The 7,217-nt window shown below is 36.3% G+C and overlaps 1 long non-coding RNA gene across 1 annotated transcript; it reads left to right on the top strand.

Moving 5' to 3' along the window:
* The first annotated feature begins 3,007 nt into the window (after positions 1–3,007).
* LOC133738686 (uncharacterized) lies at positions 3,008–6,533 on the top strand. Its single transcript, XR_009860231.1, has 3 exons — positions 3,008–3,064; positions 3,929–4,100; positions 6,426–6,533. It is a non-coding gene; the product is annotated as an uncharacterized LOC133738686 (long non-coding RNA).
* The last annotated feature ends 684 nt before the right edge of the window (positions 6,534–7,217 follow it).

The following is a 7,217-nucleotide window of genomic DNA, read 5'->3' as shown; positions in this document are numbered from 1 at the left end:
AAACGAGTGGTATCCATAATATCCACAATAGGTGGAGCAGGCTGCACAACGTACGATGCCTCCATCTCATCCTCAAATATCTCCTTAACAGGAGGAATCCTGCCCCTACCTTGGGCTCTACCCCCACCTCTAGGTCTGCCTCGGCCCCTAGCTCTGCCTCCTTGAAGATCCATCACCTAGTAACATGATGTCACCACACAGCATTCTCAATAACACAATTTAAAAACTCAAACCACACACAGGGTCTGCCTATTCAACTTAGGAAGGCACAACTACTACTAGTTAATACTCATACCAACCTTCGATACAAGTATGGATCAAACACCATGATCCCAACAACTAAGCAACCACAATCATACCAAAGGATATCATTTCCAGGAAAACGATCCTCGACGATTAGATCAGAGTTCAATCCAGAGGTTCCCATTCCTCAAAAGACTGTAACTCAAGGAAGCTAAACAAGTTCCACTATAAACTTACAAGGCAACCCTACAATTCAAAGGACTTACACCCTGACCCACACGTAGTACCACGACATACCCAATGATTATACCAGTACGAAAGAGCATCAGATGGAGAACCGCTGCAGACGGGCCATCACTCGAGTAGTACTGATTATCACCAAATATGTACCTTATGCTCTAATACCAAACTGTCACGCCCCGAATTTCAATTACAATTAAGAGAACAAAATCAATCAAACACAAAAACTCCGGGCGTGATGGTTCGGACATCGAACAAAATAGCTCAGAAAATTTTCCTTTAAACAAAGGCAACTTGCTATGTCCCGAACCCACAATGTGAATACAGACTCGCTCTTTAGAGTCACATATTACATTACACAGAGTTTGCGAATTAAATTGCGTTAACAACATAATAAGAAACCGCTCCTCAGAGCTCACTACACAGCGGAAATCTTAACAACAATAAAGCCTCAAAATTAGCTTCCTACCCGATCAACTGCTATAAGGACTCAGCTTCAGCCACGATTTCCCTGACCTGCAGGATCAACCCCTACACTACACTACTACAAAAAAACACATACAAGGACACCAAACAAGGACACATAATTTATGTGGAGTCCTTGAAGGCTTTTAAGGACACACGAAGTCAACCTCCAAATTTTTAGAGGGTGGACAGTCTTTTAACGACACCCTAAACCATTTATGTTGTGTCCTAGTATTGGGCACCAAAACTAAAATAATCCAATTAATTGAAATATAAAAAAAAAAAACGTTTTCAATTCCCTCCCCAAATTTTTGACTTCCCTCTTCAATTGAAACCCTCCCCAATTAGAGAAAAGATGTTTCATTCACTCTATTTCCAGTTTTTAGTTGTAGGGATCGTCTACTGTACCGATACATTAAGTAGACTTGTTCAATATAGAGGTAGACTAGCTCGGTACATGGGTAGACTAGTCTACTTATGCATGGAGTCAGTCTACCCTTGTACTGAGCTAGTTTACTTTTGTATTGAACTAGTCTACTTGATGTATCGGTACATTAATGTACTGAAGTCTTTTCCTTAGTTGTAATAGGAAAAAAAAAAAACTGGAGCTGAAAACAGATTCGATCTATTTTGACTCGGTGGAGGAGACAGCTACTATTTGATTGGGTTCAACTCGTAGTGAGGTTACCCGGTGTGAGACATCTCTGGGTTGACAGATTCTGGGAAGAATTTCAATACAAGGTGAGATTATACGATCGAATTTGGAGGTTACTTGATCCCAATTTTGTTGTTTTTTTTTTTTTTTTGGCTATTGTTGGGTTCTGTTACTCGGTGACTTCCAGCTATTGTAAGCTATGGTTTTGGTGATTTTCTGTCATCATATGTGGATTCAATTTTATGTCATCCTATTGGTGATTTTATCTATGGTCAATGTATTGCTTTTCTTCTGTGGATTCAATTGATAATGTTCAGTTTCTTGCTTTAGAACTAAAATGTTGTATGACATGTGTGATTGTTAAATTTTGTCATCTTGTCACTGAGACAAGACTCAGTTCTTGTGACCAGATCATCGATGGCATAATGTGTTTGAAATTATCCTATATCAAACTTTCTCATCTAAACTTAATGGAATTTCAGTTCTTGCCACTTTTTGTATCAGATTAGCATTGTTAGATTATGCTCATCACCTCAATTTCTGTATCAGATTGGTTATTTTGGTTAATAAATATTCCTTATCCATTGTATATATCCGTAATTTTTAGAACTGCACCGAATGTTTAGACTGCCTTGGAGATTATAGCTAGAATCCTTCAACATATGGATTGCTTCACCTTACCTTACAACAATCAATTTTGGGATTGTGGGTACGTAACCCTTCTCTGGTGTACTCTAGCCCATGCATTGTAGAGAAAGGTAAAGCATGGCCTTTATGTTTGTTTTTATTTTTATTTTTTTATTAGCTTCTTAAAAGAAAGGTAAAGCACTGAAAGCTGAGCAGTAAACCAAGTCTCATTTAGACAAGATTGTTAACATTTCATCGATGATCTGGTCAACAAGAACCAAGTCTTGTCTCAATTCTTGTGATTTGAATCTTATCTTTTTAGTGGTTGATACTCACAATAGGCAGAATACTTTAGGAGTACTGAGTTTGCTAGTGATGTGAAAACCTAGGCAAAGTGAAAATAGGAGTGAGAGAGAGTTTGCTTTGCGAGTTGTCTGTCTGAGTTACTTTGATTGACTGCATCAGAAATGAAAGAAAAGGGACTTAGACACAAGTTTTTTTTTATCCAAATTTGTGATCCCAAAATGTACTGGGCTTTAGTCAGTCATTTGGTTTAATTTGCTTTTCTTGTGAAGACCTTGTATAACACAAAGGTTATATAAAAACCTCTGTTTAAAAGTTTGGACATTTGGTTCCTGGCACTCATGTAGAAATATCCATTGGAGAATTGCAAGGCTTAGTGATTGTTAATTTTTATAGATTATGGTGTTTTACTATGTACATGGTGTTGATGAATTTAACTGGGTATTGTTATGCCATTTGAAAACAGATGAAGGGGGAAAGGCGTCCAGGAGATTGCAAAAGGATTACTTGGTTCTTGCTATATCTGTTAAGGTAATGAATTCACATATATGGCTATTTTCAGTAACTTGTTAACATACTCTCCACCCAATTTGTTGGCCTTATGGCAAATGTTCTGATATATTGATCGACTTGCATTCCCAATTGGTGTTTCCCCCCATTATGCATTAGTTTACCTCTGGCAAATGTTCTGATTCTGCTTTAATTTTTTGTGTGGATTTAATTAATAATATTTTTGTTCTGGCTTTCTTTTTGGCTTATGTGGTTGTTCGTCTGTTGATTCTAGTCTAATTTCAGAACAAGAATCAGAAAGTGAAAAACAAGTGAATTCCAATGTAGTTCTATAATTACCAAGTAATGGATAGGTTTTGTTAGAACTGTAGTTTTATAAGATCTGTACATCCATCTAGAGACATGTACATACATCATGAAGTATGGGAATGCTGGAAAGGCATACATAATGGATGTTAACTTTTACACTTACAATTCTACAGCATGCTTTTTATTTATTTTTTTATTTTATTTTTTATAAATCCTTTCATTGACATCCTCTAAAGTCCAAATACCATCAAATATTACATAGTTTTACTTTTCAGTTTTCATATTGGAGTGTGCAAAAGTCTGCAATGAGAAGCTTATTAATAGCTTATATGCCTACCACATACTATTTGCCACTTTCCTATATTACAACAGTTTTTGCAATGAACATTTTCCGACACCAAGGATGATAACATTCAGAACTTCAATAACTGAACAGATTAGTTGTAAAGTCGCATAAAAAACATTTAGTTGTTTAAAGGAAAAACCCATACAAGATTTAGTTGTTTCAGCTGCTATTGTTCTTGCTTTAATTTGTTTTCTGTTTCAATTGAAAAATACTTGTGTTGATGATTGCAGGTAGAAAATGGGAGGTCTTTAAGATTGTATTTCTCACTGTTAGCTATTGCGGTACTTAGGAAGTTGATTGGAGGTTCAAGTTCAGTTTTGTAAGGGAAGGAAAGAGCTGCAAAGTTCTAAGTCATTGAGTCAATTGTGTTGAAAGCTAGCTCTAAATATTGCTTTAACTGAGGTTAGAAAGTTTTATCTCTTATATATAAATACATATATTTAGATGCACATATATACATGGATATTTACTTGAGCATGGAATGTATTGTGCTATCAGTGTGTCTTCCTTTTGCTTTTTCTTGTTTGTATCTGCTACCTTTTAGAGTTTTATATTTGATTATGCATGTTATTAATAGTCGCAAAGATCTGGCCGCTTTTATTTGCATGATTGTCTTCACATGCCTGAGTTTACTATTAGTGGTATTTGCATCATATATGTAAATCTTCTGACACTTAGTATTAATACTAGATATAAATGGATAAAAGTTGGATGTCTATGGATAGAAGATCAGATGAATACAAGAATGGGGTTGATCATTTTTGTGAATTTGCTCTACACCATGCTGCTGATCCTAGTTCCATTCGTTGTCCTTGTTTAGAATGTGGACATGTTAAACCATAGACTATCAAGGAGGTTAGAAATCATTTGATTTGTTATGGTATTGATCAGAGCTACGTTACATGGTATTGGGATGGAGAGCCTATTCCTAGTTCAGATCTGGAAAGAAAAGATGGAATCTGGGAAAGCTACAATGAAAGCATTTTTATGGAAAACACTATAGAGATGGTCGAAGCTGTGAAGGATGAATTTGTTAGCAATCCAGAAGTATTTGAGAAGTTGCTAGAAGATGCCGAGAAACCTATATATCCTGGTTGTGTGAAGTTTACTAAGTTATCAACTCTAGTCAGATTGTATAACTTGAAAGCACAAGGCGGTGGCCTAATAAAAGCTTTTCAACATTTTTGAAATTCTTACAAGAACTACTTCCACAAATGAATGAGATGCCTTCAACCTTGTATGAAGCAAAGAAGACATTGGGGTCTTTGGGGATGGAGTATGAGAAAATACACGCATGCTCTAATGATTGCATCCCATATAGGATGGAGTCTTCAGAAGCATCTGTATGTCCTACTTGTGGTGTGTCTAGATGGAAGGCTAGTAAGAATTCTAGTGGAGTTAAGAAAAAACAAGTACCAACAAAGGTTTTGTGGTATTTTCCCCCAATCCCTAGATTTAGAAGGATGTTTCGTAATAGGGATACAACAAAAAACTTAACATGGCATGCCACAGAAAGAGAAGAATATGGTAAACTTCGGCATCCTGCGGACTCTCCTTCATGGAAGCTTGTAGATCACATGTGGCCAGATTTTGGGGATGACCCTAGAAACCTCCGATTGGCAATTTCAGCAGATGGAATCAATCCTCATGGTTCTCTTAGTAGTAGGTATAGTTGTTGGCCGGTTCTTATGGTCGCCTATAACCTACCACCGTGGTTGTGTATGAAAAGAAAATTTATTATGCTAACAATGTTAATATCTGGTCCTAAACAGCCGGGTAATGACATTGACTATAAGCTTATGATTTGAATTCATTTATTTTAAGGGAAAAAAATGCAACCTAGTAGTAGACACCAAATATAACATCGTTGCATTGGGAACCGTAATAATGTTGGATGGGCCGAAACATGGAGTGCCCCTAGGAGCAGAAAATGTACGTATCTCAATTGATGTGTCTATCAAGGAGGATGCTTATCTCCCAATCCCAAATGTGTCAGGTGACATTTTTACAGTAAAGCAAGTCATCGGTACTCATGTTGCTTGGCCTCGACATCTTGTTTTAATGTCACATGAAGAGGTATATAGTAAGCCGATTATAATTTCCATCACTAGAAGTTAAATATGGTATTTACATGTTATTTTAATTCATATTTAGAACTCAATGAGCACTCGAAAGTCTTCGAGTAAAACACCATGCAGACAAGCAGCATACAAGATGCTTGTATCTGTGCATCTTCTACTGCGTTTGGCAAGAACAATGGATGAATCTATAGCAGTGTCGGTCCCCATGGAAGATGGTGTGTTTGGAAATGACCACAATACATTCATAAACAATAACGACATCATCCAGTTTTGTTTGATGCAACCAATATCCACCATTTGCATTTCTATCTACATGAGGTTAGAGACATTTACATGCATGTTTAATGAATAATTCGCATGCTAGGTTTTGTTTTTAGAAAAATTAACTTTTTTTTTCTTTTACGTAGACACCTCTGGTCATTGTTGAAAATGAAGGATGAGGATCACTTGTATGCATTTGTGGATCCTGGCCGCATCTCTAATGAAGTTGGAAAGGTTGAGGCTAGATCATGTGCGCTATCACTTAGATTAGAGTCTTGCTTCTTATAATACAGGGTATGTTTATTGTTGTACGACATTTCATAGTTATTTTTCTTAGGAGATGCATGCACTATAAAGTAGAGATTTATTTTATTTTTTAATGCAGGAATCATTGGTTGTTGGCTGCCATTAACCCGTTTACTGCATTGGTGTATTACTTCGACCCATTGAGTAACATTAACATCAATCCAGGAATGAAGAACATCGTAGAGCTGTAATGATTCTGTCCTCTAGCTTCATTTCAAAAATTGAATAAAATGAGATGTTAGAGTGTTTTCTAATTTATAGTTTGTTAAGTTATTTATGGTCTGGAGTTGGATTGATGTTGTCGCCATAGTGGTCATTAGATCACTAGCTTACTGTTTTCTTAATGAGCTCTTCATGATGCAGTGCAATTACGATGTTTAATGCTCAAAAGGGAAGAAAGAATCGTAAAGCAGTTCATTGGGATCTGGTTAAGGTACATTTATACTTTTTTGTTTTCCTTTGATCTGATGGTAAACCAGTACATGCGCTGCAATATTGATCTTCAATTATTCTGTAGTGTCCCAGACAACCTGGATCGGTGGAGTGTGGATATTATGTCATGAAATACATGAAAGAAATTATTGAACTCCAAGCAACTCAATTTTAAATATGGTTAGTAATATTGTTTTAGTGGTTGGTAATAAGGTTAATTAGATCAGTTTTGTGTAATGGTTGCATGTTTTGATTAGTTGTAGCTCAATTTTGTGTACTGGTTGTTTTGATCAGTTTTAGCTTAGTTTTGTGAACTGTTGTATGTTTTAATTAGTTACAGCTCGATCAGTTTTGTGTACCAGTTGTTTTAATCAATTTTAGCTCAGTTTTGTGTACTGCGCGCTTGTATGCTTTGACTAGTTGTATCTCAGTTTTGTGT

The sequence above is a fragment of the Rosa rugosa genome, chromosome 3 (genome assembly GCF_958449725.1).
Source record: "Rosa rugosa chromosome 3, drRosRugo1.1, whole genome shotgun sequence".
NCBI lineage: Eukaryota > Viridiplantae > Streptophyta > Magnoliopsida > Rosales > Rosaceae > Rosa > Rosa rugosa.
The sequence above is the reverse complement of the archived record's forward strand: the minus strand, read 5'-3'. Positions and strand labels throughout refer to the sequence as shown.